The sequence below is a fragment of the Myxine glutinosa genome, chromosome 13, assembly GCF_964187855.1.
Source record: "Myxine glutinosa chromosome 13, kmMyxGlut1.1, whole genome shotgun sequence".
In the NCBI taxonomy this organism is placed as follows: domain Eukaryota; kingdom Metazoa; phylum Chordata; class Myxini; order Myxiniformes; family Myxinidae; genus Myxine; species Myxine glutinosa.
In genome coordinates this window covers 89904099-89928162 of record NC_136273.1, presented here as the reverse complement: position 1 = coordinate 89928162, position 24064 = coordinate 89904099, and the positions used below count along the sequence as shown (strand labels likewise).

The following is a 24064-nucleotide window of genomic DNA, read 5'->3' as shown; positions in this document are numbered from 1 at the left end:
ACCTGACTATCTTCATCACTGTCCTGAGTCATTTTCGCAAAGGTGTCTACACAAATGTAAACATTAATTTTTGGATTCCTCGCTCTGAATATTCCAAAAATGTATAGTTTTGCTAATCTACCAAAATTTTGAACGAAATTATATTTGTTGACATAGTGAACCTGACTATTAGTCCTTGAGCCAACCGGCCATTTTTTGAAGTGAATGCTCCGGGGGGGGGGGGGGGGGGGGGGGGGGAGTAATTCTCATTATGATTTTCCATTAGACCAATGTCTCAAGTGTCAGAAAAGGTGTGATGGACATCTGAGAACGGTAGCTTAGTGCCCGGATGGCCGCCATCTTTGAAACCACCCAGCTCGAAAATGCCCATTTGGTGGGGTACATTGTTGCACGTGTATCTGGACTTCTATACTAGCTATCGATGTGCGGTTGACGACTAAATATACGTCCGATGTGTACCGTCTAAATAAAAAATAATATGAAGCATTTTGTTTTAGATTAATTATTATAAAAATCAATTATCGAAAAAAAATCATATATTTTTCAATATTTTATTATTAGACTTGTACTTTTTTTAGTGAAACAACACTGGTATGATTTTCCAAATTATGCATTGTGCTACACCGTTTATCTGTCTATAAAAATAACTCAAAAACTAAAACATATCATCCACCACGAGTGTACACAAAAAATATATGAAAAGGCATGCACTTTCCACAAACCGAAACTATGTCAGTTGGAATTTCCCGCCGATAATCAACCCACAGAACCCAGTGCCGAAAGTGACGTCAGTCTATTCTATATCTATATTCTATATTCTATATCTCAGTCTGAGATTTGTTGCGGTGTGATTAATTTCTGGGGGGTGGGGGGGGGGGGGGTGGGTGGCTTAAGAACTAAAAGTGAACATGTTAGATGGCGCCACATACAACTCTATTATAGAGTTGTATTGTGGCGCCATCTAACATGTTCACTGACTTGGATGAGTATGTCTATGTAAGCTGGCGAGCTTTTCGGATATCGGAGTAATCTAACGTCAGTCTTTTTGTTCTTTCAGCTGAGATGGCCGGTGTCGAGGCGAAACGGGCGAAGATTGAACCTGAGTCCGCAACGTGCATCCTGTGCAGCAAGAAGTCGCCACTCTCTGAACTAAGCAAGGCAGCGGGCAACAGTTCTTGGAAGACATTGTGTGACGCAGCCGCAGTTAGAAACTTTTATCCAATTCTAAAGCTAGTCCAAGAAGGCGCAGTTGAACTTCCTAATATTCCAATATTATACCATCGGGCTTGTAGATCAGACTTCACTCACAAAAACCACCTAGCTACTTTGACCAATGCAGCTAGAAGTTCTTCAGTTGATACTGGCGATGCGGTGCGACGGCGATCATCACGGGAAGAGACAGGATCAACTTCAACGGTCTACGATGATAAATGCATTTTTTGCCAGCGTGCTTCAAAATTCATAAAAGGCAGTCGTACCCGTGAAACAGTTGTCTTGGCTGTTGAACTTCGAGCAGATAAGACAATAAGAGATGCTGCGACAGCTCGCAATGATGAGAGAGTTTTGGCATTGACTACACGAGATATGGTTGCAGCTGAGGCTCACTACCACTTCTCCTGCTATAGAAACTACACACGGCCCCAAAAACCTCAAGTAGAAACTGACATTGAAGATAATATCGAGAAAAAAGAAATGATACGATGTATATTCAATTTCATTCGCACTGACTTGTTCTTGAACCCGAGGATTGTTCCAATAGTTGATGTTGCAACAGATATCCTGTCTTCAGATACATTTTCAGTTGATGTTCGTGACTCCATCAAGAAGAATCTGCAGCGCACATTACAAAGAGAGTTTGGAGAATCGCTCATCTTCTTCAATGTGAAACACCGTGTATACTTGATGCCCGATAATCTGACAAAGCGAGAGATTGCTGCAGAGTGCGTAAACCTGAAAGCAGAAGTGAAAGCATTTGAACGAACGGACGGTGAAAGTAACATTGTGCGTGCAGCTACTTCACTGCGACACCAGATCAAAGATGCTCATTACAATGAACGTTGGCCGCCTCAGCCAGCAGAACTCACTTCAGATTACGTGAAGATACCAGATTCTCTTCGTGTATTTCTGCATACTTTGATTTGCGGGAGTGGGGGTAGCTCTGCGCGTGCCGACACACTGGTATGGTCGATGGCTCAAGATATCATCAATGCTGTACACCGGGGTACCATCAGAACATCGAAGCATGTCCTACTTCCGTGGGTCATGAAAACGCTCACCGGTAATACAGAGGTCATCAGAATATTGAATCGACTCGGGCACGGATGTTCGTACACAGTTCTGGAAGAAATCGAGACAGCGCTATGCATAGACAAATTAGCAAGTGTGGAGAAAGATACAGTACCACTTCCGTCACATGTGCACCCTTCGGTCCCGACTGTATTAGCATTCGATAACATCGACAGGCTAGAGGAATCGCTGAGTGGTGGCGGAACATCGCATCGCGTCAACGGTATCATCGTCCAACCGAAGTCGCAGTCGTGTTTGCCGCCCCAACCTCCATCGGCAGTATCCAAAGCAGATAAGAAGCGATCTATCCCGTCATCCAGCGATTTAGTTCCAATATACAGCGGTGGGAAACGAGAGGGCCCACCTGCAATCAAGCCTGCAGATCTTTCTGACACTCTTGCAGGCGCAACATCCCTTGCGCAGCGCCGAAATCACGTATGGATTATGACTCGCATGCTGGAACCATGCGACCAGACAATCAGTTCGTGGACTGGTTTCAACATCATGACTAGAGATCGTGTTCAGGTGACGGAAGATGTAGTTGGCTACCTGCCGACTATAAACGCGCCTGCCACAGATATGGCAACAGTGCAAGAAATCCTCAGAGAAGCTCTGAACATCATGTCATCACTTCAGCTTGAGCGTATACCGGTGGTGCTAGACCAGGCACTATTTGCTAAGGCGACCGAAATAGCATGGAAAGATGTCGATCGATATGGAAGAATCGTGCTCATGATGGGGAACTTCCATACCATCTGTAACTTCATGTCGAGCATTGGGAAAATGTTTGGAGATGCAGGCCTTCGGGATGTAGCTGTTGAGTCAGGAATAATCGCTGAAGGTTCCATCAACAGGGTTCTGGAAGGCAAGCAATACAACCGTGCTGTGCGACTCCACAAGTTGATGTACGAGGCACTAATGCGCATCATTTGGAAGGGCTTCCAGGTGTGGATAGAAAGCAATCATCCTGACAAGGAACCCCAGATTCGAAGCACTGACCTCAAAATTCGCAGCATCAAGGAGGATGTTTGCCACGAGACTCTCGCTGCTGCTCTCGATGATGATTCATGTGTACAGAGCTTTGACATGTTCGCGAAATACCTACATTTTCTGCGAACCAAACATGGAGACCTGGCTCGCTTCTGGATGATGTATATTGATATGGTAGAGACCCTGCTGGGGTTGATTCGTGCGGATAGAGAAGGCGACTGGATGCTTCACTTGGCTTGTGTCAGAAGAGTGATCCCTTGGTGTTTCGCAATGAACAAGGTGAACTATGCTAGATATCTACCAGTGTACTATGCACAGATGACGCAACTCCACGAAACATGCCCCGAGTTGTACAGGCATTTCAATCAAGGCTACTTCTCCGTACAGCTTAGACCAGGGAATCCATTTGCCAGAATCGCTGTTGATCAGACAACAGAAGAAACAGTAAACAAAGATACGCAAACAGCTGGAGGAACACGAGGTTTTAGTCTTCGACAAGGGGCTGTGTCACGATACTATCTAACTGCAGAAAATCGGGCTACTGCACTGAGGCAACTACGAGAAACTATCCTTGTGAATGGCAGCGACACATCTCACGCCAAGCACCCTGACTTGTCTACTTCTCGCATCAAACGTGATGAGTCTGGCGTCACAGCTATCTGTGATCTACTGGAAAATGACTGGACCAATCCATTCGCCGATGATCCGTCATGTCTTCTCAGTATATCTACCGGAGCGGCTGCGAGGGAGGACGTTTCTAATGACCTACTCAACACCCTGCAAAAGGGGGAAGCGGCGTATCAAAGCTTCCAGAAACGTATTGAAGAGGGAACAGGCTTTCATGACACATTGAACAAGCTAAACTTGAAGACCTTTGGTAAGATCAAGCAGAAAGTTGTGAAGGGCACAAACAAGGAGATCGTCCTGAGAGCTGACAGACAACTGTTTGCCACCATGATACTCATCGCCAAGACAAGGAACCTCGACATGCAACTTGTCCTTTGTCACCCACTAGGGCCGTTACCATGGTCTTTGGCAAACGTTGATGGGTCAATGAAAAAAACGAACAAAGCTGCACTTGCGAAACACATGGAAGGTCTTGTGGAACCAGCCGAGAGCGTTGACAAGCGAAGTGCAACAATAATTGATGCGATGGCTCTCATACAAAAGATGCATGGCGAGAACGACACGTTCGAAGAACTATCTGACCGCATCCTTGCTGCAGCGCTTCACGCTGGTCAAGGCAGTGAGCGCATCGATGTTGTCTTTGACACATACACAGAAGAATCCATCAAAGCAGCTGAGCGTGTGAACCGCGGTTCAAATGAAGGCATCAGTTTCAGCGAGATCAGACCCGCACACAAAATCATGAACTGGCGGCGTCTCCTTGCTTGCAGCCAGACAAAGGAGAAACTGGTTGTGTTTCTGGCGGAGTCGTGGAAACATGAAACAAATCGCGAAAAGCTAGGCAACAGAACACTGTATGTCACCTGTGGTGAAAAATGTGTGGTACTGACCCGCGATAGGTGGAAGTTGGTGCAAGCACTCGAATGTAGCCACGAGGAAGCAGACACGCGTATGTTTCTCCACGCAAAGCACGCCGCTACCCACTACAAGACGATCATCTTAGTGGCAGATGACACCGACGTTCTGATCATCAGTCTTCATCTCAGCAGAACCATCGATAGTCAGCTCTTCATCAGACGAGGAACAAAGGTTCGAGTCAGAATGATCGACGTTGGAAAGTTGGCTGCGGTATTAGGGTCTGGAGTTTGCAGTGCATTGCCAGGGCTTCATGCATGGAGCGGGTGTGACACTGTGAGTGCTCTGGCTAGCCAAGGAAAGATAAAGGCTTTGAAGCTTGTGCAAGCGAATGAGCTGTATCTTCAAGCATTCACAGATCTGGGATCTTCGTGGAATGTACCAACAGACGTCTTCAATAGCATTCAGGCCTTCAAGTGTCAGCTATACGCCAAGAACACGAAGATCGTCGGTGTTAATTCGCTCCGTTATCACATGTTCTGTGCAAAGAAGGGCCAGATCGAATCTGGACAATTGCCGCCTTGTGAAGACTCCTTGATGCAGCATACGCTTAGGGCCAACTATCAGGCGGCTATCTGGCGACGCAGCCTTGAAAACCTACCAGACGTCCCAACACCATCAGCAGGACATGGTTGGGAACTCGATGATGGCGGTTCGCTCACAATCCGATGGATGGCGGGTCTACCAGCTCCAGATGTCGTCTTGAATCTCATCTCATGCACATGCAGAAGGACGTGTCGACCATCAGATTGCTCCTGCATACTGAATGGGTTGAAGTGCACTGTTGTGTGTAAGCTGCAGGGATGCTCCAACATGGTGCAGGATGATGCTATCGTGGCTCAGGATGCCAATGACTCTGATGGCGACTCTGATGATTAACTTTGTGTGCACTGTATATTGTATAGCATATGTTGTTCTCTATTATAATGCAGGCCAAATTGCCTGAAAATCTTTATAGACAGATAAACGGTTTAGCAAAATGTATAATTTGGAAGATCATACCGGTGTTATTTGACTAAAACATGACATGTTCAATGATACCTCCGCTTGCTTATTAGGAATATACATCGTATGGTGTTAAAATCAGCTCCATACGTCTTTCCAAACTCTAGTAATGAATAATTAATATAATTGGCGGCCATTTTGAAATCCAAGATGGCCACCAAAGTGCATATTTCCTATGTAACAATTTCCGCCTGCTTATTAGATATCGTATGGTGTTAAATAAAATCCTCTCCGTACGACATTCCTAACTTGCGTTATCGTCAGAATAGATAATGCCAGCGGCGGCCTAAGTCATTTTATGCCTCTTTACATTTATTTGTTGTAAACTCGTGGTGGATGATATGTTTTAGTTTTTGAGTTATTTTTATAGACAGATAAACGGTGTAGCACAATGCATAACTTGGAAAATCATACCAGTGTTGTTTCACTAAAAAAAGTACAAGTCTAATAATAAAATATTGAAAAATATATGATTTTTTTTCGATAATTGATTTTTATAATAATTAATCTAAAACAAAATGCTTCATATTATTTTATATTTAGACGGTACACATCGGACGTATATTTAGTCGTCAACCGCACATCGATAGCTAGTATAGAAGTCCAGATACACGTGCAACAATGTACCCCACCAAATGGGCATTTTCGAGCTGGGTGGTTTCAAAGATGGCGTCCATCCGGGCACTAAGCTACCGTTCTCAGATGTCCATCACACCTTTTCTGACACTTGAGACATTGGTCTAATGGAAAATCATCATGAGAATTACTCCCCCCGCCGGAGCATTACTTTTGGTCTGGCTCAAGGACTATATGTCTGGCCATTTGAGGTAAGGGAGGGGATGGAGGGGGAACAAACACCAGAAACGGATTTGACCAGACGCCACCAGGATTTGGAGGAAGGAGACAGGTTTGAGAGTTCATTCTTGAGTGTGGAGAGAGAGTGCTTCCTGGCACTCCTGAGGGTAGACACACACTTGTTTCGAGCTTGGTGGAAGGAACTGAGATTGCCTTCAGTTGGATTAGCCTTCCAAGAGGCAAAGGCAAGTTGTTTCAGGGCAACTGCCTCATGACAAGATTCAGTGTACCATGGATGGGAGGAAGGGTAAGACAACTGAAGACGATGCAGAAAATAGGGCCAAATGGAGAAGAATGTCATGGCTAACGGCTTTAAAATGCCTGTTGTGTGTGCATGTATGTATGTATGTATGTATGTATGTATATATATATATATATATATATATGTATGTATGTATGTATGTATGTATGTATGTATGTATGTATGTATGTATGTATGTATGTATGTATGTATATATATATATATATATATATATATATATATATATATATATATATATATATATATATATATATATATATATATATATATATATATATATATATATATATATATATATATATATATATATATATAGTTATATATATATATATTTATATATATATATATATATATATATATATATATGTATATATATACACAAAGAATTAAGTTAAGCACCCCTACACAACGAATTAAGGTAAGCACCCCCTAATATATATTCTTTGTGTATATGTATACATTGGCATATATTCTACGGTATGTGAGATCAAATAATGATTGGTATGACATTAGCAATTATCCATTGATGAAATGCAGATGAGTGCACTCGTAGGGTTGAGTTGGGTTGAGTAGTGATCCGATCACGTGGGTCCTACACACGTTATTGACGCAAAGATCGCTAGAGGTCTTCTCAGAACAATGACTGTACGTTAGAAAACATAAACGTCATCCACATGGTCCGTGATGGACCTATAGCTCCATACTTAAATTGAGGTGAAAATATGCCTAAAATTCCCAAAAATTTCACCTTAAATTATTCAGAATAAAATATTGAAAACGGCATGATTGTTATGTTTTTATGTGACCATAATATCACTTCTCCAGAAAATATAGCAATATCATGGGTATATTACACTGTTTTGACGACAACAAACTTGTAATGTGCGAGGTTGTAAAAAAACGGGGGGGGGGTGCTTAACTTAATTCTTTGTGTATATATACAGTGGAACCTTGACTTACGAGTGCCCCAACTTACGAGTTTTTCGAGATACGAGCCGTCGCTCGGGCGGTTTATTGCTTTGAGATGTGAGCCGAAATCCGAGTTACGAGCTTTCGCCACCCGGTCACGTGGTTATCTTGCCGTGCACGTACAGTACGTATCTCTGTCGTACAGCGCTGCATTTTTTTTTTCGCATTTTGGTTATTTCGGAAAATTTCTTAGTTTTAACCATGGGGCCTAAGAAAGTGAGTGGCAAGTGCAGTGCTGAGAAGAAGAAGAGGATGATGTGCTTGGATATAAAACACGCAATCGTCGAAAAACATGAGCGAGGTGTCGAGGAGGACGTATATAACGGCAGAGGAGAAGAGCATGCCAGGCCACAACTTGTTCAGAATGCCGGCGATAGCTCGCCTTCTCTTTGTGGAAAACACGGTGAGATCCTTAACATCCAACAACTAATGGGACGCAAACGGGGCGCCCAGTTTAGCGGTACACACATTGATGAATCACCCTGCCTGTGAAACACCGACATGACAGGTTATAGCTGGGTCGGGATTCAAACCCAGGCTGGACAGTTTAGACTTTAGAGTCAAGTGTGCGTACCTCCAGTCCAGGCCATCCTGCCAACTTGTATGCTGCATACAGGTGAAATATAAAGCGCGAGATATTTTTATATATACTGTATATTTAAAAAAAAATTGGTGTGGTTTTTGGCGGGCTGGAACGTATTAATAGCATTTCAAATGCATTTCAATGGGGAAATTTGATTTGAGATACGAGCAATTTGAGTTACGAGCTCGGTCACGGAACGAATTAAACTCGTAAGTCAAGGTTCCACTGTGTATATACATATATATATATATATATATATATATATATATATATAAACAGTGTGTGTGTGTGTGTGTGTGTGTGTGTGTGTGTGTGTGTGTGTGTGTGTGTGTGTGTGTGTGTGTGTGTGTGTGTAATGTTACCGATAGACTCCGAAACGGAGAGGCTCACGTGCTTGATATTTGGCATAGACATGGCCATTGAGCATGGGATGAACATGGCCGAAACAATATTTGACGAGATCCACATTTTTTATTCATATTTACCTCAGCGCATTTCAGCGAAGTACCCACTCATCTCAGCCAGTGCGAGCAGCTCGCTGATTCGCTCAGAGCGATCACGTGATGTTCCATCCCGTCACACGTCACACGTTTGCACGTAATTCAGGGCGAAAAGCCATTGCGTTTTTTCACCTTTATGCAATATGAATTAAATTTTTATTCATATTTCGTGTTTACGAATTCGAATACGAATCAAATATGAGCTTGAGTCGAGAGGGCGAATGTACGGGTTGGGAATGTGCGGGTCTCCCTTCCCCCGCCCGGCAACGCCGGTACTGGAGGATGTGGGTCACAGGATCGGTGAGTCTCCAAAATCCGCTTCGTGCTCTTTCGAAGATACAGGACGATGTCGCGATTGTTGTGCTGCTCTCCGACCATGAGAACTGCAACGTCATTGTTGACTGGCCCTCCCGCTTCCCCCTCCCCCTCCCTTCCCCCTCCGTCCTCCCCCTCCACCCTACTCCTTCTCCCCTCCCCCTCCCTTTCCCCCCCCCCTCCCCTTTCCCCCTTCCCCCTCCCCAATGTTCAGCGCATGAACATTTCCTTTCTTAATTTCCCCTGTGAGTGTGAACGGGCCCGAGTCTGGGAATTAGCTAAGACTGTTTAAGTTCTGCTATGTGTCTCTTCACCTTGTATAATAATTATTAAACCTGTGTTCTTCCTTCCATTTGATCGTCTCGTCCCTTCCATCTATTGACTAAGCGTGGTACGAATAAAACCGCTCGAATCGGGTTCCAATACCAGATAACTGCACGGACCACGTGGTCCGCCATCCGCTCGGACGTACTCAAATTAAGCGTGGTTCGTGCGAGGCTTGATCCCCGCTTCCGCGGCGGCGTAGGTACGTGTGAGAATTGTCCCGGAACACTTCCCTGCGTCTGCCCGGGAGGGGCGATTCAAATCTCTCGGTTGAGACGACCCAAAAATAACAAGGCTCTTAATCTCCCCTTGGTAAGGGCAGGAGGGTCGCGCGAAAACCGTAATATAAATATATATTGTTGTGGATCTCAGTGCCGGCCTTTTCCCCTTACCAAGGGAGGGTTCGTCCCCTTGTCTTTGACTAGCCGACGGGACCCGGGACCTATGGTGTCCCTCCCGGACAGTGCGAAGTAGGGTCGTAGGACTAATCACTAACACCTAATTACTCGCGCTGCCCAGAAACGAGGAAATAAGCCCCGCCCGAATCACAGGTGTTGGTCGATACGCCGAGCGGGAGCGAACCCGTGACCCGAGCCGTTAGCAATTACTGGACCCGATCCAAGCGGTTCTTAATCCTGCCACGCTTACCCAATGATGGAAATCACAGAAACGGTCGAATTTGGAAGAAAAGGAATAACAAGATTTATTTACACAATGTACAATGATCAGCAGAAGAAGACAGTGCAGCCTTAAACAGTCTTATACTTATCCCCTGGACAAACGGGCCCGTTCACACTCACACAGGGTTGCAGACGAACAGGTTGATGGCCCAGGGATGGCGTCCGGGCAGCTCTCCCTCCGGTCCCCAACTCACACCGCGAAGAAGATGAATACAGCGGCCCGGAGCTCCGCGTGTCGTTGGCGCGCCACGGGATTATTACCGGGCAAACGGTAGGGCTGGCTTTGGCGGTTACACTTGCGGCTGCGTACGTAATAGTTCAATAAACGCAAACAATGAGCTTCCAAGTCCTCGATACTGTCGTGTGCACGCGCATCCTCGTGAGTTCTCCAACAACCAATCCTCACCAGTGCTCTCCAACAAGTCCTTTTCCAGCCAGGCCTCTCAAGGGCTTTGTGCAGCGACTTATATAGCCCTGCCCAGCGAACCCTCTGGAACTTACTAGACGCGTCTTGCCACGCCCTATCACGCCATGCCCTCTGAGCCCTGGTTGGCTGTTGCTCCTTACCGTCATCGCCTTCTGACGCGCTGCTTGACGTGGCCACACCTCGACCCTCGCGCTCCTCACTCTTCTTAGGCCTACCTCGTGTTACTGGGCTAGTTTCGAGCAAACAAAAGGCAGCGAAACACACGGAGGGATCAGCCAAAATGGGGGCGCGGGATCGAGTTTGCCCATTGGTGAAATTGGAGGGTGGCCGCAAAATGAAAAGGACCTAAGCTCATTTCTTTACACAACGCATATATTACTAGGGAAATGGCCTACTCTTACACATACTATGACATAACTAATACTCTAAGTGGGCCTACGTGTTGCTTGTGGACTAACTATGGGGGGCAAACCTTTAAAAATAATAATAATTCATTTATTTTGTATAGCGGTTTTCATGAAGCCCAAAGGCGCTTTGACAGAGTGCAAAACATAATGCATAACAAAACATGAAAACAACAATTGCAAAAAGACAAGAATCAATAGGGAAATATTTAAAGCAAAAGGAGGGAGAAGGAGAGGTGATAGTCAGGGGTTAAATGCTGTGGGTTGAATGTTGAATGCAGTGCTGAACAGGTGGGTCTTGAGTGATGTTTTGAATGTGGTGAGTGAGGAGGAGTCTCTGATGGTGTGAGGTAGTGAGTTCCAGAGGGTGGGAGCAGCGATGGAGAAGGCCCTGTCCCCCCAGGATCTGAATTTGGTCCGGATGGGGGGGGGGGGGGTCAGGAGGTTGGTACCAGCAGAGCGGAGATTGCGGGTGGGAGTGTGTCTGGAGAGGAGATCAGCCAGGTAGGATGGGGCCAGGTTATGGAGGGCTTTGTAGGTCAAGAGGAGGATTTTGTACTGGAAACTGGAGGATTACACATACTATGACATAACTAATACTCTAAGTGGGCCTACGTGTTGCTTGTGGACTAACAATGGGGGGCAAACCTTTAACCTTTAATGATGTCATACGTACAATCTCAAAACCGTATCAATACATATATATACATATATATATATATATATATATACATATACATATATATATACATATACATATATATATATACATATATATATATACATATACATATACACATATACATATACATATACACATATACATATACACATATACATATACATATATATATATATATATATATATATATATATATATATATACACATACATATATATATATACACATACATATATATATACATATATATCCATATATATACTGAAACGCAAAAGAAACTTACCACCTTTGAAACCTTTAAATATCAACAATAACACTGCGTGTAGTAAATGTGTGAACTTATTTGTGGACAATAGTGTACTCACTGTCAGACAAAACGGTCACGGATGGTCACTTGAACCTTCAATGGTCACTTCATAGCACAGCTGTTGAACAGCTGTTTTGACTGTCAGTGATTAGCCAAGGGGTACGGGATGATTTTAATGAGCTGCACGTGATGTCTTGTTTTTGGCTTTAAAAAGGCCAGTGCAAAATGGGCATTTCAATCAACATGCCACGATTGTCAAGGGATCAACGGCAGCGTGCCCTGGGCATGCTGCAAGGCGGACTGAGCTACCGTGAGGTGGCACGTCGCCTTGGCTGTTCACACCAGACGATATCGGCCCTGGTGGACAGAGACACCCTCCACAACTCTGCAGATGACAGACCTCGATCAGGGAGGCCAAGAGTCACCACTGCAAGGCAGGACAGGCAGATGGTCCGAAGAAACTTGCCACTTGTTTGAAATGTAATAAAATTGTAACAGTTCAAAATAAAACAAACCAACAATTGCTAATTGAAACATTGGCATTTTATTGATGTCAACTTTTTGACCAAGATACACCATCTCATCAGTTTGTTCTACAGTATAGAACAGCACAGGGTGCAATGTCAGTCCCCTTTCAATATCGTGTGTGGCCACCATTGTTTTGGATACAGGCAGTGCATCGTCGGCGTATACTGCCTACCAGTCTTTGGATGGATTGCTGCTGGATTCTGTCCCACTCAGTCCTCAATGTCTGAAGCAGCTCTGCCTGTGTCCTGGCCCTGCCAACTACGCATCTACCAAGCTCATCCCAGAGGTGCTCTATGGGATTCAGGTCAGGGGAGAGCGCAGGCCACTGCATGGTGTTGATGTTCTCGCCTTGGAGAAATGCAGTGGTAAAGCGAGCAGCATGGGGACGAGCGTTGTCATGCTGAAAGGTTCTCAGTTCTGGGTGGTCTAGCAGGAATGGCAGCAGATGAGGTCGCAGGATGTTATCCACATACTGCTGGGCGTTAAGATTCCCATCCACAACCACCAGTGGCGTCCTGTACCGGCCTGATATGGCGGCCCACACCACCTGTTGGCTTGACGCACGCAACAATCGGCATATCGCTCGCCAGTTCTTCTCCAGGACACGCTCACGCCCATCAGGACTGTCCACACAGTACCTTTCACTCATCGCTGAAAGCGACCTCGTTCCACTGCGCCAGGGTCCACCGCTGATGCTGCTGGCACCATCTCTGTCGGTTGCGGCGATGGGCAGCCGTCATCACGGGGCCTCTGTATGGTCTTCTGGCAGTCAGACCATAGTCATGCAGTCGTCTTCGTGCAGTATCATTGGAGATCCGTGGGTTTGCACGCCCCGGAGTTTCTGCCGCAGTGCGGGATGCTGGAGCTGGACGGAATCGATCCCGCAGGTGACTTCGGACCATCTGCCTGTCCTGCCTTGCAGTGGTGACTCTTGGCCTCCCTGATCGAGGTCTGTCATCTGCAGAGTTGTGGAGGGTGTCTCTGTCCACCAGGGCCGATATCGTCTGGTGTGAACAGCCAAGGCGACGTGCCACCTCACGGTAGCTCAGTCCGCCTTGCAGCATGCCCAGGGCACGCTGCCGTTGATCCCTTGACAATCGTGGCATGTTGATTGAAATGCACATTTTGCACTGGCCTTTTTAAAGCAAATATCAAGACATCACGTGCAGCTCATTAAAATCATCACATACCCCTTGGCTAATCACTGAGTCAAAACAGCTGTTCAACAGCTGTGCTATGAAGTGACCATTGAAGGTTCAAGTGACCATCCATGACCGTTTTGTCTGACAGTGAGGACACTATTGTCCACAAATAAGTTCACACATTTACTACACGCAGTGTTATTGTTGATATTTAAAGGTTTCAAAGGCGGTAAGTTTCTTTTGCGTTTCAGTATATATACATATATATATATATATATATATATATATATATATATATATATATATATATATATATATATATATATATATACATATATATATACATATATATATATATATATACATATATATACATATATATATATATATATATATATATATATATATATACATATATATATATATATATATACATATATATATATATACATATATATATATATATATATATATATATACATATATATACATATATATATATATATACATATATATACATATATATACATATATATACATATATATATATATAATTATATATCTACATATAACCCCCGCTCTTGCAGGGAAAATGCATATATATATGTATATATATTGTTACTGACGCGGCTAGGATGTTGATTGGCTGAGCGGATGGCCGCCGCGCCCGAACAGTTACCCCGACTAACTCGATTCCTGGACGTTGGCCAAAATCGCGCCAGATATTCAATAGGGGAAAGACAAAAGCGAAGGATGTGAAGAAGAAGAACACCAAAGCAAAAGGGTGGAAATACGAATATAATTTATTACTATTTACACAATCAAAGAAACCAAGGAGGAGGAAAGATAATAAAATAAAATAGAAAGAGGGACGGACCAGAAGGACACAGTGCAAATTCCTAGCTTACCTATAGCAGTCTTAATTAACCCAGGGACAGAACAAACAAAACAAACTCACGTACACAAGAAGGATGGAATCGTTGGAATGAATGCTGGAAGGAGGAATGGGAAGGTTCAGCTGGGGCAGATGGTTCGGGCTTGATCCCGCACGGGACGTCGGGCTGGACATCGACGGCCACCGATGCCACCGCAATCTGGTTCCCGCGGGGTAACGGGTCGAAGCTGCCTGGTGGAGTCAACACTGCTTGTGGAGCCAAAGCTGCTGGTGGAGCCAAAACTGCTGGTGGAGCCAAAACTGCTGGTGGAGCCAAAACTGCTGGTGGAGCCAAATCTGCTTCTCTGGCTCACCTGAAGACGCGTCTCCCTTCTTTCTCCGAGGGCTCGTCCCGACTCGTCTGCCGTCTCTATCGTCTGCTCGTGCCGCTGTGGGGACGTCGCGTGCTTTGCCAGGACTCGTCTGAGGTGGGGGCGTCTTCTGCGGGTTATATCAGCCCCACCCTTCATCCTCTTCGAACCTCCCCCAAGCGTTCTCTCTCCGCCCTCCCCAGCCAAACCCCTCGTTCTGGGTTGGTCGGCCAGGGCTGGTTCACTCCTCCCCCTATGACGAGGTGGAGACACGCCTTTCTTCCCCGACCCGAGCACATATTCAATGGTGGCAATTGCAGCAAAACGCCCAATTAAATTGGCAAAGGATGCAAAAAGGGGAATGCAGTTGGTAATGGAGGCTTTGAGGGAATTGAAAGGGGATCTATCTTATGTAATTCAGTGCAATGGAGTATTACGTTAATGGAAGACAAGGCCTTACCCTAATACACATAATAAGGAAATAGCTGTCAACAAAGATATATGGTGTCCTGCATGTATGTTTTATGGACTAACTACGGGAACGCCCTTTGATCTTTATACAACAACAATTGCAGGAAGGAGGGTGAACATTTTACCACAATTCATTACACAACAATAAAAATTTTAAAAACATTCTCATATCCACAACAATATATATATATATATATATATATATATATATATATATATATATATATATATATATATATATATATATATATATATATATATATATATATATATATATATTGTTGTGGATATGAGGATTGCATTTTTTTGATTGTGTTGTATTATATTGGAAATGGTGATGAACATGGTTGAATATGGCCCCTCCTGCCTCCAGAGTTGTGTAAAGGTAAAAAGGGCGTCCCGGTAGTTAATTCCATGAAACACCATATTGAAGGACACGATAAAACCCTTGTTCAGTAGCTTATATCTTATTATGTGTTTTAGGGTAAGGCCTTGTCTTCCATTAGAATAATACTCCATTGCACCGAATCAATTAAGAATAGCTCCTCTTCAATACTTCCATTTCCCAGCCAAACTCTCCATCTGCGGGTAAAGCAGTTCACAAGCGTGGGGTGCACGCCCTCTCATTTCGCTGCTATAGTGAATATGTGCTCCGTGCTCTGTTTGAACAGGAGGGGCGGGGTCGCCCGGGAAAGGCAAGCCCAGGGCGCGCCACGAAGGGCGGGGCTGTTCAGCCCCATGCCCAAATAAGGAAACAAGCCCGTGGCTCGCCACGAGGGGCGTGCCGTCGGCGCCATGCCCAAATAAGGAGACAAGCCCGTGGGATTACCATACAAGGTCACGAAACAGAGCACGGGGGAGGAGGGCGGTACCGAAACCGAAGGGGGCGTGACAGACCCGCGCTGAAGGTTTGGAGAGAAGGGTGCGACGATCGCTGGAACAAGCTACACCAGAGATACGGCAGATGAGTCCAGGTGCGTGAGAGGGTTGGCAGTCCACCGGGAGAGAGTTCAGAGTTGCACCGGAGTTGCGTGAGAGATACGAAAAGCCTTTGACAAAGAGCCGCTTCAACCAGCCCCGTTTCAACCAGCCGCGTGAAGCCCTGACGGGGCAGCGAGTGACCCTGCCGGCGTGCGCTGTAAAGCCGAATACAAGGGGCTGCCGGCGTGCGCTGTAAAGCCGAATACAAGGAGCTGCCGGCTCCTCGCTTCCCGCCCGGAGTGGACCTGCTCGCTGTGCCCTGTGATCCCACCTGCTCATCCCTCCAAACGATTCCTACCCTTCCATCCATTTGCGTACGTGAGTTTGTTCTGTTCGTGCTGTCCTGGGTAGTAAACGAAGTCAGTATAAGCTAGTAATTTGCACTGTGTTACCTGCTTTTTCATGTCCGCTGTAAATACCCGTGACTGCTCTTTTTGCTTATGCGTGTGTAAATAATAATAAACACCGTTACTCTTCTGTACGTCTTCTTCTTCTTCCTCTTTGCATTCGTCGTCTTAGTCTTTTCCCCATTGAATATCTGTGGCGCGATACGGCCAACGTTTGGGTGAATCGGGTGAGTCGGAAAAAAACTGTTAGGTCGCGGTGCAGTGCCTTCGCTCGGCAAACAACATCCTTAACCGCGGACCGTAACAATTGGTGTCAGGAGTGGGATTCGGACCTGGGACTAAATTCATTTAGCCCAAATTTTGGACACAATTGTACAATTGGCGTAACAATTGGTGTCTGGGGGTGAGATACGAGGCCCGAACCAAATTTTTAAAACAGCTAGAAAAAAAAATTTGGTAAAAATTTGGAGTAGCCGAAATTTGCTTTTGTTTTACAAAAACCCAAATTTTGAAATCGCGCCATGGCTGGTCAAGGCGACGGGATAGATACAGATAGACGGGGTAGAATCGACCCAGGACCTCGGGGAAATGTATATGGAGGATGTGGTTGAGGGGTATCAGGCGCACAAAATGGCGCTCTCGCGCACGTGGTTGAGGGGGCCATGGCCGCGGAACCAATGAGCGCGGCCCAAATGCAAGCCTTCATGGCCCAATTCATGGTGGAAATGCAGAAAGAAAACTACAGTATGGAACGAATGGAAAACAGAATGAGGGCTGATAGTGAGCGAATGAGGGATGAATTGGGGGGCAAAATGGGAGAAATGGGGAACCGGATGGATGCTAACAGTGAGCGATTGAGTAATAAAATTGAAGCAATAACGAACGGAATGAGGGCCGATAGGGAGGAAAGGGAGCAGAGGGACAGAGACCGCGAGTTGGGCGAAAGGGTCCCAGGGGTGCACGAGGAGGTAACGCGGGTCGAGAAGCACTGGTTGAACGAAGCGGAGAAAAGCGCGGGTAACTGGACCGGGGTAGAAATCGCGACACGGGGTTTGGAGCAGCCGGCGACCGATGAGGTAGAGGGAATTTTATTAAAGCCAACGGTCGTCGAGGTGAGTAAAGAAAAAGTGGAAGTGGGCATTGAAATTGAAGAGACCGGGGACTTAGAAAACCACTCGCGGCGGGAGGAAAAGATGGAATATGTACAAAGTCCCTGGTCAAATCATGAGGATGTGCTCACTACCCAAATAAAGAGTTTGCAGGTGCGCGTGGAGAAGGGAATCCCCCAGGTGAGTCGTGCTGTATATAGTGCGGGTAGATTTTGTAAAAGGATGTTTAGCGCGCGCGATTGGGATCGATATGGCACCCGGGCGTTGGTAAAGGGTCCCGTGTGAGTGGAAATGGCACGCGTGAGGAAAAAGTGTGCGTCGGCGAGTGGGTGTGTTATAAAGTGTGGGAGTGAAACCGAGTGCGAGCGAGAATGCACGTCGGGGTGTACGGAGTGTGACACAAGGAGTGAGAGCAATACGAAGTGTGCGTCAAGGGGTGAGCGTGTTACGAAGCGCGAGTGTGATACCGAGTGCGAGCGAGAATGCACGTCGGGGTGTACGGAGTGTGACACGAGGAGTGAGTTGGTGGTGGAGCGGGTGCGAGGATGCACGCATGGGATGAACGGCGAGGGTGTGCGAGAAAACACACCTGAATTGGTAGTAGCGCGAGTGTGGGAGAGCCCATGTGAGCGCGTTAGTGGGTGGATGCCAGAGTGCACGCCCATGGTGAGTGTTACGGAGGACGTAACGGAGGAGAGGTGTGGACCGAGGTGTGCGCGAGAGGTGTGATGTGTAACAGGGAGAGCGTTGGTGGAATGTACGGACGGCGTTGGAACGCCGGGTTTTGGGAGTGTGAAAGGGGTAGCGTATGCGTGTGAGCATGCAGGTGAAGCATCGACGGTAACCGGGTTAGCGGTTAGGGCGACGGATAGCCGATGCGAGCACTCGGGGCGCGGTGTGCTTTGTTGGATGCGAGGCCCGGCGCGGATCGAAGCTGCGTCGTTTCTCTTCGAAGCGTCGTTGCCGATTCGGGCTTGGCCCCGCCCCGCACGGTCGAGTCTGGGCCTTGGCGGGCGAGGCGACCGATCCGGTTCAAGGGCGAGTGGGAGGAAGCGGAAACGGTGCCCCCTCGTGGGGACGGGGTTCCGACCGGGGGAGATTGAGCCATCGGGCCCGGGACCGCGCCGAGATGGTGCGTGGAATCTCGGCCCGACCAAACCACCTCCCTTGAACCGAAAGCCGGACGGATTCAACCTGCAGGCGACCAAACCACCCGAATTCATTGCTCGGCTTTGCGAAGCCGAGTTTAATGATGTCATGACGCACCGAGGCTAGGATATAGCGGACAGTGATGATGATGATGATACTGACAGTGGTTTTGATCAAAAATTTAGAAAAGTGAATAGAATTGGCAGTAATTGGCAAGTTTTTGATTGGATGGAAATTGGACGAGCAAAATTTATAGTAAGGGATGCCCCATGTGATGGGAGGGCCAATCCACCATCCTTCACAGCGGGGGGGCAAAGGAGCACTAGATTTATGGGGTTTATGGCAGTGAAAACTAGCCCGGGTGGGTTAGGATATAATGTGTAGGGACCTAGAAGATGACATTAGGTAACGTTAAGGTTAGTTAGTGACTGATACCTGTAGTGGGGACGCAGGTAGTTTAGAGTGGATAATAATGACGTGGGAGCGCAATAGTTTAAAGGGGCGACTGGGAAGCGCAAGTTTCAGAGGGGAGTAGTTAGATGAGATGATGCCGTGTGCTTGAGGATTGAAAAGTGTGTAAGGAACAGGTGTGAGTGCACAGGTGTGCAACAACCGGTGAATGGAGAACAGGTGTATGGAATAAATGGTAGTGTGGAATATCTGGAGTATTGGAATGGATGGTCGTGGAGTGAGTATGATGGAAATTGTGGAGTGGAGTGGATGGTGCGAAGGTGTGAATGGGGGAAGAGTGGACCCCCATCACGGATACCCGGGGAGGGTAGTGTAAGTGTTAGGTAGAGGGTACAGGTAAATTGTGGTTGGATATTGGCATCTGTGGTGCGGGTGAGAGAATGGTATTTGGATGGGTGCATTAGTGTTGTGGAAATGGCTGGGCGTGTAGCCTGTTAGTGTGTGTAGTTGGTTTGGGCACTCCACCACTGTGAGGATGTCAGCCAGGTGAGGCCGCAGGTGGGCTCTGGGAGCCGTTAGAGTTGTTGTGGATGGGGCCCGAGGATCCGGAGGACGGACCCGGGTAGCCCAGTGCCAGAGGGCACCAAGGGGTGACAGAGCCAGGAGGGGCCTTCCCCAGTTAGTTAGGTTAGGGTGAGAAGCTAGGTAAGCTCGGGGGGCAACTACAGTGGTGGAGGTGTGCAGGTGGGTAGACCTGCTGGGAGAGCTACACGACCCAGCCCAGAAATTGTGCAAGGGCACTGGGAGATGAATCGGGGGAGTGAGACCCCAAATTGAGAAGCACCACAGTTTGGTCAATGGGAATTGGTTTTTAGAACCCATAGTGTAAGTTGGCCAATGGATTGGCAGGGAAGACCCCGGGTAGAGTAAAGTGTGTTAATGTCATTCAGAGGATAGTTAGGATTGAGATCGCCTCGCACCATCTACATCCACCCACCTGAGGTGACAGGTACCTCCACACCATGCCAGGTTGGTTTAATTATTTTATTGTGCAGATGTTTGGAATGAGAGACGCATCATGACGTGGGTGTGACATTGTGCTTGATGTTCCATCTCTCCCTCCTTATGAGGATTGATGATGAATTGGGTGATGGCAAATTTTGGATAGAGGGATTGTGAAGACGAATTTGGTGTAGGGGAAATATGGGGAAGACGTGACAGTAGTGACGAATTTGTAAATGTGTAGATTTTTTGTAAATATGGGGTAAGGGCAAGGGTAGTGTAGGTGACAGGGGGGGTGACGTACGGTAGGGACGAGTTTTTCTCACTTCGCTCTCCGTACGCACTTCACCTTGCATTGCCTTATTGATGTGTACCCTTGTGACCTTACCCCTCTCGCTCATCTGTCTCCCCCCCTTTGTCTCCCACATGAGGACCTGAGCGCCACGGGGAGCATGCGTGAGTCCGCCATTATGCGCCCGGAACTCCCAGAACCAGCTGTCTGCATCGATGCACCACATTATGGACCACATGTCTGTGGCCGAGCACCACTGATGGACCCCATGGGTTGGGGCATGGCCCCTCTGCTGGAACCGGCCATGAAGGCCCGAAATCTTGCTGGCGGACCTTGGCCACAGGGCACCGATGCCCCACAGGTGAACCATACATAGTCGGCCCCTGTGGGCCATAAATAAATACAAATGGACACGTTGGGTGCAAGTTTTATTACAAATAGGCCGCCAGCAAAGGAAGACGACAACATCAGGAACATAGTAATAGCCAGCAGAGGGAGCCGAAGAGCAAGAGAACACCTGCAGGGTTAGGGGTTGTTGATTTATTTTTATTGATGAACAATGATGACTGTGCACCGATTGGTGCTTGAGGGTGTGTTGGTGCGTTTTGGGTGCTTTCATGGTGCATTGATGCAGAGCAGACTGTCTCCCCCCCAGAAAGAACAATCACAGGTCCTGGGTTGCGTTTTGTAAATAAAAGTAGCGTCAATTGTAAATAATGCTCCCCACCGTCAATGTATAGTTTGAAGACCATTCCGCAATTCGGTTAGCTGTGGGCGTGAGTCTGTTCGGCAGGGTGCAATGGAGCAGCGGGACATATCTATTTATGTTTTAAAACTGTCGCACTCAGGGTCAGGTTAAAAGTAGAGGGAACTATACCTACGTGTCACACTAAATTAAAGTGATAGGCCCGGGACGTGCCTAAGAGGAGGAGGGTGCAGTGTTGCGGAAATGAGGATTGTGTTTTTTTTATTGTGTTGTATTGTATTGTAAATTGTTATGAATTATTGTTTAGTCTGAGCCCTCCTTGCTCCAGTGTGTATAAAGGTCAAAGGGCGTTCCGGTAGTTAATTCCATAAAGCATACATTGAAGGACACTATAATACCCTTGTTCAGTAGTTTATTTCCTTATTATGTGTATCAGGGTAAGGCCTTGTCTTCCATTACAATGACACTCCATTGCACCAAGTGAAATAGATAGAAATCCTTTCATTCCCCATTCCCACTCCCAAAACTTCCATTGCCAAGCCTCAATTTCCAGCTACATCCCCTCCAAGTCTCCATTGCCAACTGCACTGGGCAGTTTGCCAGTTTGTTACAGCTGTGGGTTGTTTTCGCTCCAAAACCACCATTGAACATGTGCTCGGGTCGGGGAAGAAAGGCCTGCCCGCCCGTCGTCATCAAGGGCGGAGCCAGAGGGTCGCGCGACCAACCAGGGCCGAGGTGAGCACACCGATGGGCGTGTCCTGAAGGCCGGCGGCTTAATCGCCGGGGGCGCTATAAAGGCGCGCGCGCAAGAAGTTGGAGAGAGCGGAGTTGTGTGGTTTTGGTCAGAGCGGGGGTTGGTCGTCAGTGGTGGTCAGTGGTTGCGTTGAGTTGTCGGTGATGAGGGGTGATTGGACCAAGCAAGAGAGGAAGAGTTGGACTAAGCAAGAGAGAAAGAGTCCTGGAGTTAGTGAGAGAGAGAGAGAACCCGTCACGCCAGACCCCCCACCAGCAGCGTTGGCTTGGCTCCACTAAGCAGCTCCGACCCGTTACCCCGCGCACACGACAGGATCGGTGGCATCGGCGGCCATCGAGGTCCAGCCCGACGTCCCGTGCGGGATCAAGCTCCAGCCAGCCCCGGACCTTCCTCTCCCTCCAGCCATCCACCTCCCGCCAGTCCTGCCTTTCCATCCTTTTGGTGTACGTGAGTTTGTTCTGTTTGTTTTGTCCCTGGGTAATTAATTAAGACTGCATAGATAAGCTAGCGATTTTCACTGTGTCCTTCTGGTCCGTCCCTCTGTCTATATTATTTTCTTATCTTTTCTTCTCCTTGGTTTCTTTGAGCCTGTAAATAGTAATAAATAGTAATCGTATTTCAAACCTTTTTGCCTTCGTCTTCCTCTTCTTCACATTCATGTCGTCTTTGTCTTTTCCCTCATTGAATAGCTGTGGCGCGATCTGGCCAACGTTCAGGGGATCGGGTGAGTCGGGAAAAACTGTTCGGCCGCGGCGCCTCCGCTCGGCAAACAACATCTTATCCGCGGACCGTAACAATATATATATATATATATATATGTCCATATATATATATATATATATATATATATATATATATATATATATATATACATATACATACAAACACGAGAAAGTACATCAGCTTATCTACTAAGGCTGAGGTTCTTAACCTGGGGTATCCATACCCATTGGGGGGTATGGGGACCAAAATAAGGGGGTATGGGACTCATAATAAATTATAATAAATTCAATGAAATATCCACTTTAAATATATAATAAATATATAACTAAGCTAAGCTATTGAGATATTTTGAAGTCACACTGGAACCGAATGCGACTGGTAATCAGGCGCGGATCCCCGAACTTGGCCCATTTTCTGGGTAATAAGTTACCAATTTTCATCCAAAAGAATAGGCAATTAAAGTAAAAACACCCCCCAGAATGCACCATAGAACACCTAGTAATCAAAAAAATTATAGGGGGACATGCCCCCAGTCCTCAGTCTGGCGAAGAAGGTATGGGGACATCGTGGGCAATCCGTTGCGGGTCTTGACAGGGAAAAAGGTTAAGAACCCCTGTACTAAGGCATTGGCCTTGTCATTGTTGATCAGTTATGTTGAATTCAAAGAATTCTCCAATGTAATTTGGGACGTCTCAGATGGGGTAACATGTGATGTTCCATCAGTTGCAACAATTTGGATGGTAATTCAGCAGAGCAGGAATCTTCAGGGTTCGTCAAGTGTTTTATGCATCAAATGAGTATGAATCAAGTCAAAAGATCGGCAGTCCCACTCCAATAATAAATAAATAAAAACATAGGTTGCCTAGAGTTTGAGAAAATAAATGGAGAAAAATAGTCAATGTTACTTATGTTTGTTATGGTGGAATTGCCCATATATGCTTCAACTAATAAGGCTACAAAGAAATTTCTCGGATAACCACACACCACTACAATTCGTTCTTTAAGATTAGATGGTTAAAAATGTTGGACCAAAAAAATATTTAACACTCACTATCTCTCCACAACATTTAAAA

At 46.4% G+C, this 24064-nt stretch overlaps 1 protein-coding gene across 1 annotated transcript in view; it reads right to left on the bottom strand.

Moving 5' to 3' along the window:
• The window catches only part of PIWIL1 (piwi like RNA-mediated gene silencing 1), a gene marked incomplete at its 5' end in the record, with an annotated part of 210131 nt that overhangs the window by 162309 nt on the left and 23758 nt on the right, over positions 1–24064 (bottom strand). The gene's annotated exons all lie outside the window — the stretch shown is intronic.